The sequence below is a fragment of the Suricata suricatta genome, chromosome 6, assembly GCF_006229205.1.
Source record: "Suricata suricatta isolate VVHF042 chromosome 6, meerkat_22Aug2017_6uvM2_HiC, whole genome shotgun sequence".
In the NCBI taxonomy this organism is placed as follows: Eukaryota; Metazoa; Chordata; class Mammalia; order Carnivora; family Herpestidae; genus Suricata; species Suricata suricatta.
The window spans coordinates 44339309-44354711 of NC_043705.1; the positions used below are offsets into that span (position 1 = coordinate 44339309).

The 15403-nt window shown below is 36.1% G+C and overlaps 1 protein-coding gene across 1 annotated transcript in view; it reads right to left on the reverse strand.

Annotated features, from left to right (window-relative positions):
- Positions 1 to 15403, reverse strand: part of LOC115293430 — a gene marked incomplete at its 5' end in the record, with an annotated part of 450889 nt that overhangs the window by 372618 nt on the left and 62868 nt on the right.

Genomic DNA, 15403 nt, shown 5'->3' on the forward strand with positions numbered 1-15403 from the left:
CCCTAAACAAGAAGAACTGTTGTCACCACTTCTACTCTACTACATGGTAGTGGAAGAAATACCCAGGGCAATAAGACAACTACTATAAAGAAAGGAAACAAAAAAGGAGACAGAAGGATGGAGACAAAGAGAGAAGAAGAAAGAACAAAAAATATAAAAAAACAAAGAAAAAGATATACAGAATGGAAAAGGAAATAAAAAACATAGACGACATAATAGTCTATTAGAAAAGCTTAGCTAATTAAAAAAATCTATAAAACTAAGAAGAAAATTTAGAATGTTTGCAAGATTGAAAGCAATATACAAAGGGTGTCTGAGTACCTTAGTCTGATGAGCATCCAACTTTGGCTCATGATCTCAATGTATGTGGGTTTGAGTCCTGCACTGGGGTCTGTGCTAACAGCTCAGAGCTTGGAGCCTAGTTCAGATTCTGTGTCTCCCTCTCTCTCTCTCTGCTCCTCCCCCCATGCACACTCTGTCTCTCTCTCTCTCCCTCTCTCAAAAATAACCATGAAAAAATACGTCAATATACGAAAATCAATTTTATTTCTATAGCAACAAAAAATAAAATAGTTTACAGTGGATCAAACTGAGTAATCAGGGATAAATCTGATTCAAAAATTTCAAGATTTATATGCAGAAAACCACAAAACATTTCTAAATGAAATTAAGCAAGAAAGTAAAATGAGATATATACTATGTTTATGAATTGAAAGATTCAATATTGTTATGTCACCAATCATTCTCAAATTAGCTCTAGATTAGAAACAGCCATTTTAAAAAAAGAATTTACTTATTTTGAGAGAGTATGAGCATGTGTGCCAGCAGAGGAGGGGCAGACAGAGAAGAAGAGAGAGAATCCCCAGCAGGGTCTACAGTGTAAACAAAGAGCCCCACGTAACTGTGAGATCATAACATGAGCCAAAATTAGGAGCTGAATGCTTAACTAAATGAGCCCAGGTGCCCCAAAATTAGACAATGTTTTTTTTTTAAGGGTTCTTTATTTTAGAGACACAGACAGACAGAGCTTGAATGGGGAAGGAATAGAGAGAGAGGGAGGCACAGAAGTGAAAGCAGGCTCTAGGCCCTGAGCTATCTATCAGCACAGAGCCTGACATAGGGCTTGAATCCACTAACTGTGAGAACATGACCTGAGCTGAAGTCTGACACATAACTGAATGAGCCACCTAGGCACCCTTCAAAATTAGAAATAATTATAAATAAAATATTAGTATTTTCTTTCTGTAGAGACTGATACTCTAATTCTAAAGTTAATAAGAAATGCAGAACCCGATGACCCAAACCGTTGATATAGAAAAACAAAGTTGGAGGACTCACAAAACCCTGTTTTAAGGCTTAACATAAAGCCACAATAAATATGCCCTGTCATACGGACATAAAAATATACACATAGATTAACCAAACAGTATAATTTTGAAATAGACCCATACATAAGTAATTTATTTTCATTGAAATTTCTAAGAGAATTCAATAGGAATTGACAATTTTTTCAATAAGTGGTTTTACAAAAAATGCAAAAAAAACAAAACAGAAAACTGTCAAACTTTACCTGACACTGTATACAAAAATGTCCTAAAAACGGGTAACACATTTAATGGGAAAAAAAAAAAACTATAAAATATCCAGAAGGAAAACTAGGAGAAATCCTTGATGATCATGGTTTTGGAAAAATGTTTTCTAATAGGAAATCCAAGTCATCAACTATATATAGAATACTTTCTTTTTTCTCCTGAAATAGTTTCTCCTGAAAACTCATTTTATTTTATTTTATTTTATTTTATTTTATAAATGAAAGGGGAAGGCACAAACTAAGGAAAGTACTTGCAAAACACATATCTGATAAAGTACTTATACTGTACTGTATTAATGATTGTCAATGTCAGGGATAAGAAGATAAATAATAAAAGAAATTTGCAAAATGCTTTTACATATTACCAAATAAGACATACAGATGGCCAATAAGCATATGAAAAGATGCTTTAATGTATTAGTCATCAGGGAAATGCAAATTAAACCCAAGTGAGATTCTGGTACACACCCATTATAATGGCTAGAACTGAAAGACGTAACCATACCAACTGTTGACAGAGATGTGGAATAACTGAAAATCTCAAGTACTGTTGATGAAAATGTAAAACTGGACAATTATGGAAGAGTTTGTCCCTTTAACTTTCAAAGTTAAAAATACATCTACTGTACAACATGCCTACTTTAAAGTATTAATACAGCCAACAGATATGAAAGCATGTGTCCACACAAAGAAGTGGTTAATGAAAGAAAACAGATTAAAATATACATAGTATATGATTCAATTCCACAAAATTCCAGAAATGCAGACAATCATGATTGTAAGCATAGTATTTGCCAAAGAAGAAGGATAGGTGGTGGCGGGGGGAATAGATGTATTGCAAAGTGGCCCGAGAAGACTTTTCACGGTAATGGATATGTTAATTTCCTGATTTTAGTGATAGTTTTACAGTGTACAAATCGGCGAAACTCATGAAATTTTATACGTTATATACATGGCAGTCTACTGTGTCATTTAAACCATAGTAAGACTATTAAAAAGTATAAACTGTAACTGGTAAAATGCGTGGCCTCACTCTTCAGTTTCATTTTCTTGAAACAAACTGTATCTTAACTGACCAAATGAAGCATCACATGAGAAAGCCATGTTACATGTTGTTATTGACATTTTATGAGCTTATACTACATGTCAGGAACTCTAGTTGTAATAGATTAAGTCTTCCTCTTTATAATAACTGATGAGGTAAACTCTGTTATTACCTTCTCATACTTTATTATTAAATTGAATTACTAACTGTAATTTTGAACTGACCTGTTCAAAAATCCCAGAAAGAAAAAGACTTTGATTAAATCTAGACACTCAAACACCGAGTAACAACACTTGATTTCCTTGGGGTGGGAGAGAGCAATATTAGGCTCCAAGTAATGTCACAAAACCACTGTCGGATCAGAAGCCTTTAAAAACAGAAAAAACATTGCTTTTCTTTAAATAAAAGACATCTTTACAACAATGATGACAGTCCTGGAGCCCAGGAGAGGTAAGTCAGGACAAGACTCTGCATCCTGCCGGTGAAAAATGATGAGCAAGAAAAGCTGAGTCTTGCTGTAAATTGTTAATAGAGTCCCAGCTGTTGACATAAGGTCTCTCCTGTCAATCACTTACGTCAGTGCAGTTAAGGGCAGAAAGTGAAAACGAAACAGACAAAGGTTTGGCATTAAATAAATAGATGTCAAGAGAAGAGAAGAGTAGGAATAAGTATAGGCAGGTGTTTATTGGCTCTAACACTAGAGTTGGCTTAGTATAATTAACTTAAGACGGAATGAGATGGTAAATAGGAGTATATAGACTCTCTTAGTTCAATTCAGATTCATCCAAGCATTCTCTAGGTATTTTTAGTGTGTAACTAAGTTTGGGAATGAACTATGACAATCATCTCCTTATTTTATATTTGAAGAAAAAAGAAGTTCAGAGGGCCAAGGGACTTGGTAAGTCATCAAACAAGGACAAGAACCCCAATTTGTAGACTGTCAACCAAAGATAACTGACCAGACATTGACACATCATTGTGAATGAGTTTGAAATTCTTCTTCATGATAGGCTTATTTTTTTTTATAGAAAGAGCATAAAGCTTACAAAGGCTGGAGACATAAAAGGGTTAAATGCATACCTAAACCTCCTATATTCACTGTCTAGCTGAGGACTTCCGATACTGGTCTGTACACATTTCCCAACCTCTCTGTGACACCACTGGCAGCAACAGTAACTTGGGAATATTTTTTATACTGTAGAGATTATCATTATAGATAAGTATAAGTAAGAAAGGTGCTTTGTTCAAGTGTCACCTCATCTACCAACACAATTTCTCTTTTATCTTTTAATGACTAAGGCAAAACTTGCCAATGAAGACAGAATGCCACTAGATATTAGTATCTTAGTTACACAGATCATGGAAGAGAAATAAATGACCAGTGACTAGTTGCCTACATAGAGGTGTGAACCAGAGCCAGTGAATGAAGTCATCACTGTATTCTCACTAATATTCTTCCTGGGCGCCATGGCCATAACTGAGACTACACGCTGCTATTGATTGTTGTGGGGCAAGATTGTGAATATTTTAGAGCTTGCCCACCTACTATGTAAAACCAATAGTAGGACCATCTTAGGTTAAGACTTCATCAAATATTTTGCAATTATTATCTCATTTGATTACATAAAGGCCTTGCTTTATAGTTAGAGATAGCAAGATGCAGAGACCAAGTAATTTGTCATTATTTACATATCTTAATTGGTAGAATCAACATATTAGCTGATATACTTAAATGGAAAATCTGAGCTTCACCCCAAGTCCTGTACTCATGCATAAACGCCAAACCTGTCTTCCTATTCTTAATTGTATAGCAGTAATTCTTGAACTGCTTCATAGGTTATCATTCCCAGTGGGTTAGGCATATGAAAGAAAGCCTCAACATAAATTTTAAAAATTATAATTGTGCTTTATGCATTGGTAGCTACTTTGTAACCTTTGGTGGTCATTTCCCTCTCTTGGAACCTTCCCAAAGGATGCATATACTTTTCTTCCGCCTATGATCCTCTTCCCCTTTGCTTAAATGTCCTGCTCTGAGAGGCTTTCTGGCTACCCTAACCCACATAATCCCAGTGTTTGCTTCTCAGACCCTAGTTTATTAATTTCATAGCCTTCCTACCATTTGGCCTTATTTTAAGCATGCTTACTGAACTAGATTACTGTCTCCTCCACTAGTCTCTGTGATATACGACTTTCTCCCTCTAGTGTGGTTTAGTGTTGCCACTCCTTTACAAGCTGAATGATTGTGTAAGTCTAGGAATTCCCAAAGCTCCTTTAACCATACAGCCAGTTTTGCTGGGCAGTGTCAGCAAGGGGTGTATCTGGGCTGAGGCACAGCACACATGCCTTTGGAGAAGGCCTACCACTTTCTAGCACACAGTAAAAGATTTGATACTTTTGGTGTGATTTCTAGGTTGCATGTCACCCATCATATTAATCCCTCAGGCACACTGACTCACCAGGGCTTGGAATGTAATATTCTGACTTATCTCAGATAAGGGTTTATTAATTTGCACCCCCAAAAGCTGTCAAATTCAGAATTTTGCTGAGCTATGTTAATCTCCCATCTGTGCAAAATGGGATTCACCATAAGTTCCTGGTTGTTAATAATGTTGGATGTGTGTTTTGGAAAATACACTTGACACATTTTCAGAAAGCACACTTATTTCTGGCATGAACTTTAATAGCATATGATATATAGCAATGAGCTCTAGAAATAAAAGGAGTTTGCTGATTTTATGAATTTTATTATTTTTTTCCTTCATCTTTTCTTTAACTTCTCCCCTAGAATATCACATAAAGAAGGCAGAAATGAAGAGGCACTAGTTAAAAATCCTTTCCAATCTCACTGTCCAACTCAGCTCATGTTCTCCATGTCATCTTATGGGGTGGGGTTTTCTGACATTGAGGTTACTGTGAAGTACCCAATGCCCTCCTACAGAGTAAGAGGACAACAAATGGTTGTTGAACCAGTTCTAACTGATTCAAAGCTTCATTAATAGGAGCTCACATTTCAGAAGCAACTGATTAAAGCATAAATGTATGCTCTCCAAATGGCCAGGGAGAGGGGTTCAGTTTCCAAACTATGAAATTATTCTCTAGTAGACTAGAACACAGGAAAATCTGATATTCAAAGAAGAAAGGACATAAAACTCTCTTAAGCTAGAATGCTGATGGCTAAATGAAAGTTAAATCTTTCTTAATAATCAGGTGAGATGAAGACATGCTCAGTTAAGAAGCCAATGGTGATGGGAGCAAACTCCTTTTATTTCTAGAGCTCACTGCTATATATCATATGCTATTAAAGTTCATGCCAGAAATAAGTGTGCTTTCTGAAATGGTGATGGGATAATTATAAGATCAACTTTAGCTACAACTAGGCTGGAGTCTTCTGATCAGACAAATCCATAACTTAATGAACTTCAAATGTCCTATTTGATTTTCATTGGTGATAAAGTAGATTTTGAAAAGAGAGGAGATACGAAGATCCCTTTTCTTTGAGGTCAAAGTCACTATTTGGGTAATAGCAGCAAAGAAAGAGGCACATGTGATACAGCAGAAGTGAACTTGGTCTTCCCAGGGATCCCAGCAGCACTGAAGGAGATCTGTATGATAGAATGTGAGGCCAGTGGCAACAAAAAAGTTGAGTTTTCAAAGGAATGAGAAACTTTGATGTGACCATCCTCATCCCCCACCCCCAAATGTCAAATTGGAAGATTAGTCTGGGTAAGGAAAGGACAACTGTTAATAACCAAAGATGAGGCTGAATACAGGGCATGAATCCACACAAGGGTAGGACAAGCCCTCCAGAGGGGACCATATCACAAAGAGTTTTTAAGATTAGCAACTGGAAGGTGGATATCAAGGACTCAAAATATGAAAATCAGGAATGAAAAAGGGGACATTAATTTTGACCTTACAAAAATGAAAATAAGGAAATACTATGGACAACTGTAATCCAAGACATACATAAACTAGATGAAATAAACTCAAAGACATAAACTATAACAATTTTTTATGATAATATTATAAAATTGTACTAGAATGAAAGGGCATTACTGTCAAATTCTCAAACCTTTAAAGAAAACTTTACATCTATCATTCAAAAAAGACTTCAGAAAATAACAGAAGAGGAGGAAACACTTTCCAACTCATTCTGTAAAGCAGTACTATCAATATTGAAACCCTTATAAAGAAAACTACACACTAATATCCTACATAAATATATACAGAAAAATCTTGAAGAAAATGTTAGCAAACCAAATATAGAAGTACAGAAAAAAAGATTATACACTGTGATCAATTGGGATTTACCCCAGTAGTGCAAGATTGGTTCAACATAGGAAGATCCTCAATGTAATGTACCACACAAGTGGATGACAAAATAAAATCTACATAAATATATAAATAGATGCAAGAAAAAAACAGTTGACAAACTCCACTCACATTTGACCAGAAAGCCTTTTGCTAGTGACTTTAAACACACACAATACCAATATTTAGTTGCACAGAGAGGTCTTTGATGAAATTAGGATGGGACTCACAGAAGATTCCCTCACCAGTTATATAAGCAGAAACCAGGAATAGAGATAGAATTAACCTGATGTCATATGGCAGCAGAAGCACGAGCTTCTTGTCTAATGGAGTGAATCTCAGGACATACCAAAGGAGACCCACAATGTTCTGGAGAATTTTATATGAGCAGAAATACTATCCATTTGGACTGAAAGAGATAGAAGACAAACTTAAAGGAGAATACCAGACTCTAAGTTCCATAGGCAGGCAACAGGCTGATTAAAAACTCAACTTCAAACACATGCTAGTGCTCATAAGAAGGAAGACGTCCTAGGGTGAAGGCTTGAGCTCAGCGATTGGAGTCCTCAACCCAGACGATGAGAATGTGAATCAAGAAAGATGACCTCTAGACCTGGAAGTCTCATGTTTGTCCAGCTACATTTCAGAATTGTCTGGGAATAGTGTCTCCTTTTTTCTTTCCTCTTTCATACTTTTTGGATGAGAATGCCTGGAAGTGCTATCCTAGACTATTCCATCACTGTATTATAGAACTAGAAAGCCTGTTTTCTAATTTTATAGGTCCTTAACTACAGAGGAATCTTGTTCCAGCATTTATTATACCTAGGAGTAACCTGTACCCAGTTTAGAGTATTTAGATCATGAAATTTGGGTATTTTGAGCTGAAGAAGCTTAGATAAAATTTGGACTTGAGTTGATGCTGGAATGGGTTGAGGTTTTGAAGGGTCTTGGAATGTCATGAATATATTTTATGTGTGGGATGGACATTAATATTTAGGGACTAGAGAGTGAATTTTGATAGCTACAATCATACTGTCCACAACTTAATTCCTAGAACGTATAAATATGTTATCTTACATGGCAAAAGGAACCTTGCTGGTGTGATTATTTTAAGGTACTTGAGATGAGGTCAATGTAAAGGGGTCCTTATAAAAGGAGAGCTGATACAGAGATCTGTATATAGAGGCAGAGGTGTGATGTCGGGTCATGAAACTAAGAATGCAGATGGCCCTTAGAAGTTGAAAAGCATAAGGAAATAGATTCTCTGCATTACCCTCCAGAAAGAATGCAACCTTGCTGACACTGTGCTTTTAGGACTTCTGACCTTCAGAATTTTTCTTGTTTTAAGGCACTAAATCTGTGGTATTTTCCTATAGTAGAAATAGGAAACTAGCACATTACCTACTGATTTCTGCCCATTAAAATAATCAGTTAAATGTCTGATGCTTTTGCACTAGTTTTTTATATTTAATTATAAAAAAAAGTCCGAGACAAGACATTTAGAAACAAATAAAATTTAAAATAAATGCTTATAAGAGAGTCCAGGATTTATGAGGATTGACTCAACAACGACAAAAAATGTAACTTATTTAAAGAACATACATATATTGTGAAATTTCCTGAGTTTATAAGTATTTTGTTCAGGATAAAAAAAATTGTCCTGTTCTTACAAGATTATTATAACTGAAAAATTTCTCAGATATATGCAGTTGTCAGCCTTACAAAATTATTTGGGGTGTCACTAATCAGAAAACTTTATTATTTCTTTTATGTTGGAATTTAGAGCTAGACAGGATAAATCTGTTATTTTCCATTTGGTTTTGTTTTCATTTTTGGTTTATCTCAGAGTTTAAAGTTCTTCATGTCCTGCTCATAAAATATAATGTGCACATACTCATAATGGCAGCAGGACAAAGTGCCAAATTTTCTTAGATATATTTTAAATATCTTAAATGCATCCATCTATTAATTTCATTACTTTAAATACCCATACACTATTCACTTTTATGGGAGTAACATAATTAATTTTCTCAATTAGCTATTTTTGAACATTGGCATTGTTTCTGTATTTTTGCTATTATAATTAAGAATTCAGTATGCATCCTTATAGTCAGATCTTTGTGATCATTAAATATTATTAACTGTTAACTTATAATAGATTTTTAGAAGTTGACTCTTGAAGCAAATAGTATATCAATGTTTAAGCTTCAGTTCTATACTTATGAACTGTATGTTCTATAATTACATCCTAAAGGAGAATATTGCAAATTAGGCAGCTCATCAAGTTAACCCAGCAAAGTCATCCTAAGGTTAGTTCATTCTCAGGTTATTTCAAGACTTTTTATCCAATTTGAAAATTAATCAAGTCTCTCATTTGTCCTTTGCTATATTGATTCTAGCCTTTTGGTCACCATCATACTTGCTGCACTATAGTGAACAAAAGAAGGAATTACACGAATTTTAGGGTACTGAGAATCAACACTTGTAAAGTCGTTGCTAAGTCTCTGGTCCACACATAAAGCCTATCAAAGTTTCTTAACCTATTATTTGGTAGGAATAACTGGCTATATGGATAAGGTAATTAATTACACAGAGGATAATCCATCTGTTTTTCAGTAAATGGCCTTTTCCTCCATTTCCTCCTCCTGAATGTGAAATCTCACTTGAGACAGTAGAAAACACATGGCAACTATCCTTAAGGCTAATGCACTGCTCTGGGTTGTTTGGGTTCATGAAAGTTTTCCAAGTTTTAACTAGCTAAGAGCTGATACCTACTATGAAATAATTCAGAAATTTGCAATTACATTAGAAAGTCTACTTAGGGGCACCTGGGTGGCTCAGTCGGTTAAGCATCTGGCCTCAGCTCAGGTCATGATCTCACATTTTGTGGGTTCAAGCCCTGCATCGGGTTCTGTGCTGATGGCTAGCTCAGAGCCTGGAGCCTGCTTCGGATTCTGTGTCTCCCTCTCTCTCTGACCCTCCTCTGCTTGTGCTATCTCAGTCTCTCAAAATTAAATAAAAAAAATAATAAAAAATAAAAGAAAGTATATTTAGCGTGTAATAGGGTAAACATCTCTTTAATTTGGTTAAAGAAGAATATAAAAGTCTAGCCCTTCATGAAACATATCTCATTTCCCCAAATGTATACTCTACTTGGTACTGTTCTATACTCTCAAACCATTTCAGATTTCTGGTAGAACTGCTCAAGCCAATGACAAGTTATTAAATTAGTCAATTTGAGGGGCACCTGGGTGGCTCAGTTGGTTAAGCATCCAACTCTTGGTTTCAGCTCATGGTCTTGATCTCATGGTTTCTAAGATCAAGCCCTGCCTCAGGTTCTTATAGCACCAACCCTGTTTGGGATTGTGTGTGTGTGTGTGTCTGTCTGTCTGTCTGTCCTTCCCCTGCTCCCTTTCTTTCAATGTCTTTCGAAATAAATAAATGTTTTAAAAAATAGTTTGATTCAAACTTTTTAAAAATTTTTTTTAAAGTTTGTTTATTTTTGAGAGAGACAGAGACAGAGGGCAGAAGAGGGGCAGAAAGAGAGAGAGAGAGACACAGAATTCAAAACAGGCTCTAGGCTCTAAGCTGTCAGCAGAGAGCCTGACGTGGGGCTTGAACTCATGAGCCACAAGATCATGACCTGAGAGGTGGATACTTAACCAACTGAGCCACCCAGATGCCCCTCAAATTTTTAAAGAAATCTCAGTCAATAAGTATACTCTATGGGAAAGTAGGCTTGGAATGGTTAAATTACAACCCACTCAAGCTGCCTACAACCATTGGAGGTAGAGTGAGGTGGGTGTTTGATATGGCATGTAGGTGTGTTAGAATGTATGAATAGTTTTATTTTTAGGAAAACACTATACTAAATATAATTAAACTTATCCCTCCCCAAATGGGAGGAAACCTGAATCTCTCTGTTGTGTTCCATATATGATGATGTGTGAGTCGCTGTTCAGACAAATGCCCCATACCTTCATCACTTTGGGAAGATAATTACACCTAGAAGTTTCCCTTTCCTAAATCTGAAATGTACCATATGGCTGATCCTGATGAAGTTTCCAATCAGGTAGTTAGGTGGTATTTTTAAATCATCTGATTTTGAGTCACTGTAGGAAGCAAAGCCATTTCTAGAGATAGATATTCCATTGAAAATGCTTTGAGGGACAATGCAGTCCTTTAAATCTTAGTAACTTAAAATTTTCTTGAGTAATTTCCAGGCACTGTGGATGGACAGTAACACGTTAAAGACTGTTTTGGGTTCTAAGCTATATCAACATAATTAGTTATTATTTTGTCCTAAAAACTGATGTTTGAAAAATTTTAGACAGAGAGATTAGAAATTATCTACAATTCGAGGACACTTAATATAAAAAATAATATCCATGCAGAGGCCAACCTGCATTAAAGAATGGATGTGTAAAGAAGTCAATGGACTAGGCATCCATAATCAGAGCAAGAAAAAATATGGCTAAAGGTTTTGAAGGAAGACACATGGCTACATTGATGAGAAACAGAAATTTCATCATAATAATATACTTTTGTATGCATTCGTGTTCTTCACTAACTGTAGACTCTCTACAGATCCTATCCCATAATGTGGAAAACAAAGTGTGAATGGTCAGACAATCACGATTTGTATAGATATATTAAGTTCAAAAAAATTTTTCAGGAAGAATTTGAGCTCCTCTATGTGTCACAAACTGCTGATATTTCAAACCCTGTCATTGCTTTCAGATGTCCAGGGAAGATTATTATCCTACATTAAGTAACTCTCCCCAAACATTGACTTTTCTAAGAAATGTGAATGTTCAAGGTTTTAAGTAACTTAAAATACTCCAGGGCAAACACAGAAATTCATTTCTGTCCCATGATATACTTACAACTGTGGTCAGTGTGGTTATTTTCCTCTATTGTTCCCTGATTCCTTTCAAGAAAGCTCAGATGAATTATAATAATTTAACCTGTTCCCTATCTTGTTCTCAGTCTTTCCTTGTAACATGCAGGGCCAACATTTTCAAAGAATCACCTGTGTACATTATTGTCCTTTCTCTTTTGGCACTTATATTCCTTAGAAAGTTGCCCAAATTCTGTTGTGTTCCATATATGATGATGTGTGAGTCGCTGTTCAGACAAATGCCCCATACCTTCATCACTTTGGGAAGATAATTACACCTAGAAGTTTCCCTTTCCTAAATCTGAAATGTACCATATGGCTGATCCTGATGAAGTTTCCAATCTGACACCTTCTCACGTTCTTGTCCCTGTCTTTTGTTAGGGACCCAAATATTTAAAAAAAATTTGCTGTATATATTCCCTCCTTACAGGTATCATCATGACATTCCAATCTACACTCCATGGCCTTGGAACTCAGTTAATTGTGCCAGAAGTAGTCTATGCTGACTTCTCAATTTTCCTCTTTCACAAATACCAAATAGTTGGTCAACACCCAGTGCTCAACAGTTTTGATGAGTTGTCTGGGGATTACTTTTATGAGTGACCCCTCATCTTTAGTCTTAAAGGTTTCCCTTCACAGTGTGCTGTGTCTGAAGATCATGATGTCCAGAGATCTGACATTCAGGATGTGCCCTGGTCTCATTGAATCAGAATTTCTGGAATTGGGACCCAGGCATCAGCAGTTTCCCGAAATCCCTACGTAGGTCCAACACACAGTAGTTCAGGGAACCTACAGGTTACATGTGTTTATTCTACATGCTCTCTTTATAGAGGGTGAGAGACATCTCCTTTACAAAATTTGGGATGAAGGAAAGAATTTTTTCCCCCAGACAATGAACAAATCACTTCATTTCTCTGGGTCTCATACTCACTTTCTTTCAAATGGAAATAATAATATCATAGTTTAGAGAGTGATTTTAAAAGTTAAACTATACTCTTAGCAAAACATCTTGCACATAGGAGTGTTCAAAAGACATTTCAGACATTTCTCATTCTTGGAACAACCGAGGATATAAATTATTATTTAAATATAAAACCAAGCACTGCCTGTGAGTGCACCCTTATTCACCTGTCAGTATATGTGTACTTCTACACCTTTCGAATTCTCACTACGCTTTATCAGAACCAGATAGTGTAATCTAAACTCTACTATTCTGTAGCTTTTAGGATTTAACAGCTTATCTGTTTCCAACTGTATCATCAGTAATTCACTTTAGGCAATTAAAAATTCAAAAGTAACCATAAAAGCAACACAGGGTTTCAGACAAATTAAAGTTCTGAAATATCATAATTCTGTTAGGTTTTTTTTGCCTTCTATGTTTAAAATAGAGTCTTTAAAATGCATTCCAAATTATAGATAGAAACCAATCATATTCTTCATAGAAGTTCAAGCTGTTAGGTACATTGTATCCTTTTTTACCAGTTGATCCAATGTATTACCTGCACTTGAGAGGTGCTTTAAAAATTTTTTTTCAATCTTTGATTAGATTTCTCCTTTTCTTTTGTTCCCTAGGTTGAGATAAAATTGTAGTATTAAGATCTGGCTGAACCTTTTCCAAGTTTTTTAGGAAAAAAAAATGCAAAATTAACCAACATGCCTTGGGCACTTTTGAGTTATGATTAAAATAAATTATTTTAAAAATTTGTTCCTATATGAGAATCACATTAAGGCATAACAGCAGTGCTTAAGTTTCTATCAAACAAATTACTCAAAATCTGTTAAATATTATTACCACGGCTGAAACAATCGTACCATTGTACACATCATAAGCAGAATTTTGTTTTCTAGTTTTCCTCAGAAAGAAGGCTTAGCATAAATACACAGATAAAAAAGCATCAGACCGCTATGTCCTTATCTAATGATCCTGGCCCCCTGGCCCTGAAAAATTGTTATGAAGCTACTTTTAACCCCCAGGGGTTTTCCTTACGGAAACCTCGATGACAAGTTAAATGGGTCTCTTCATTCTATTTTTTCTCTCCTAAAAGCCCAACTTGAAAAGCTACATAAATTTCATGCACAGAAAGCAGGAATTCAAACCCTCGTATAAATTCTGTCACCTCCCTGACCTTCTACCCCAGAGGCCTCCCACATGTATCATGGCTTCTTTCCTGGTGAGTCAGGTTAGTGTTCTAGGATCTCACGGCCAGTTTGTAAGATCGGGCCCACAAGTGAAACGGATGTGGCATCCTGGTATTGTAGAAGTAACTCCTCGCATTTATACTGTATCTGCTCTTGCAATTTTACATATCCTCTTTCAATCCCAACAAGTCCATGATCCATCAACAAACACTAATTCTGTCAAGCACTGTGCCGGGTGCTAGGACTATGTCAGAACACAACACAGTCCCGCTCACATGGCACGTGCCGTCTACTTTTTCAGCAACAGTGTATTAGTTTTCTACTCTGGTGTAAAAATTACCACAAAATCAGCATCTTGAAACAAGACTCACTAGTTAGCTCACCATTTTGTAGGTCAGAAATCTGAACAAGGCTTAACTGGGTTCCTTGCTTAGTATTTCACGAGACCAAAATCAAAGGAACATTCTGCTTAGATTATTGCTGGGGAAGTTGACAGGATTCTATTCCTTGGGGCCATGGAATTGAGATCCTTGTTTTCTCACTGGTTATTAGGGTCTGTGCTCTCCTGAAGGGATTCTGTATCGCTTGCCTTTTGCCTTCCTGTATCTTACAGTCAATAGGGAATGGTGAACTCTTCTCCTATTTGGAAATTTCTGACTTCAACTTCTGCCACCAAACAAAGAAAACTCCGCATTTAAAGGACTTACATAATGAGGTTAGACCCACTCAGATAATGTAGGTCTTTTGCCATGTAATGTAACATAGTCATGAGAGTGCCATGCTAGGTCATCACAACTCACAAATTCCACCCACACTAAAGGAAAGTATTATTCAATGCTGTGAGTCATTTGGAGAGGGGTAATATTAAAATTCTACCTACCAAAGTTGAGGACAACAATTTGATAGACAACTTAACATTAAATAATACAATGCTACAACAGGGTTAAGTATACAGTACCATAGACACGAAGTGTAAAGACTTAACCCAGGTTTTAAAGCTTTGGATATTTATCTTTATTTATCTATCTATCTGTCTGTCTGTCTGTCTGTCTGTCTGTCTGTCTATCTATCTATCTATCTATCTATCTACATTTTAATGTTTAATTTTGAGGGAGAAAGAAAGAGAGAGACACAACAGGAGCAGGAGAGGGACAGAGAGATAAGGAGACACAGATTCCGAAGCAGGCTCCAGGCTCTGAGCTGTCAGCACAGAGCCTGACATGGGGCTCGAACTCACAAACTGTGAGATCATGACCAGAGCCCAAGTTGCACATTCAACCAATGGAGCCATCCAGGTGCCCCCAAAACATAATCATGATAGATTATTAAAGGGAAAAAATTACAAATCCTTATTGTTATATGTATATGTGTGTACATATACAGAAATAATTATGGTAATTAACAAAAGTTGGTGGAA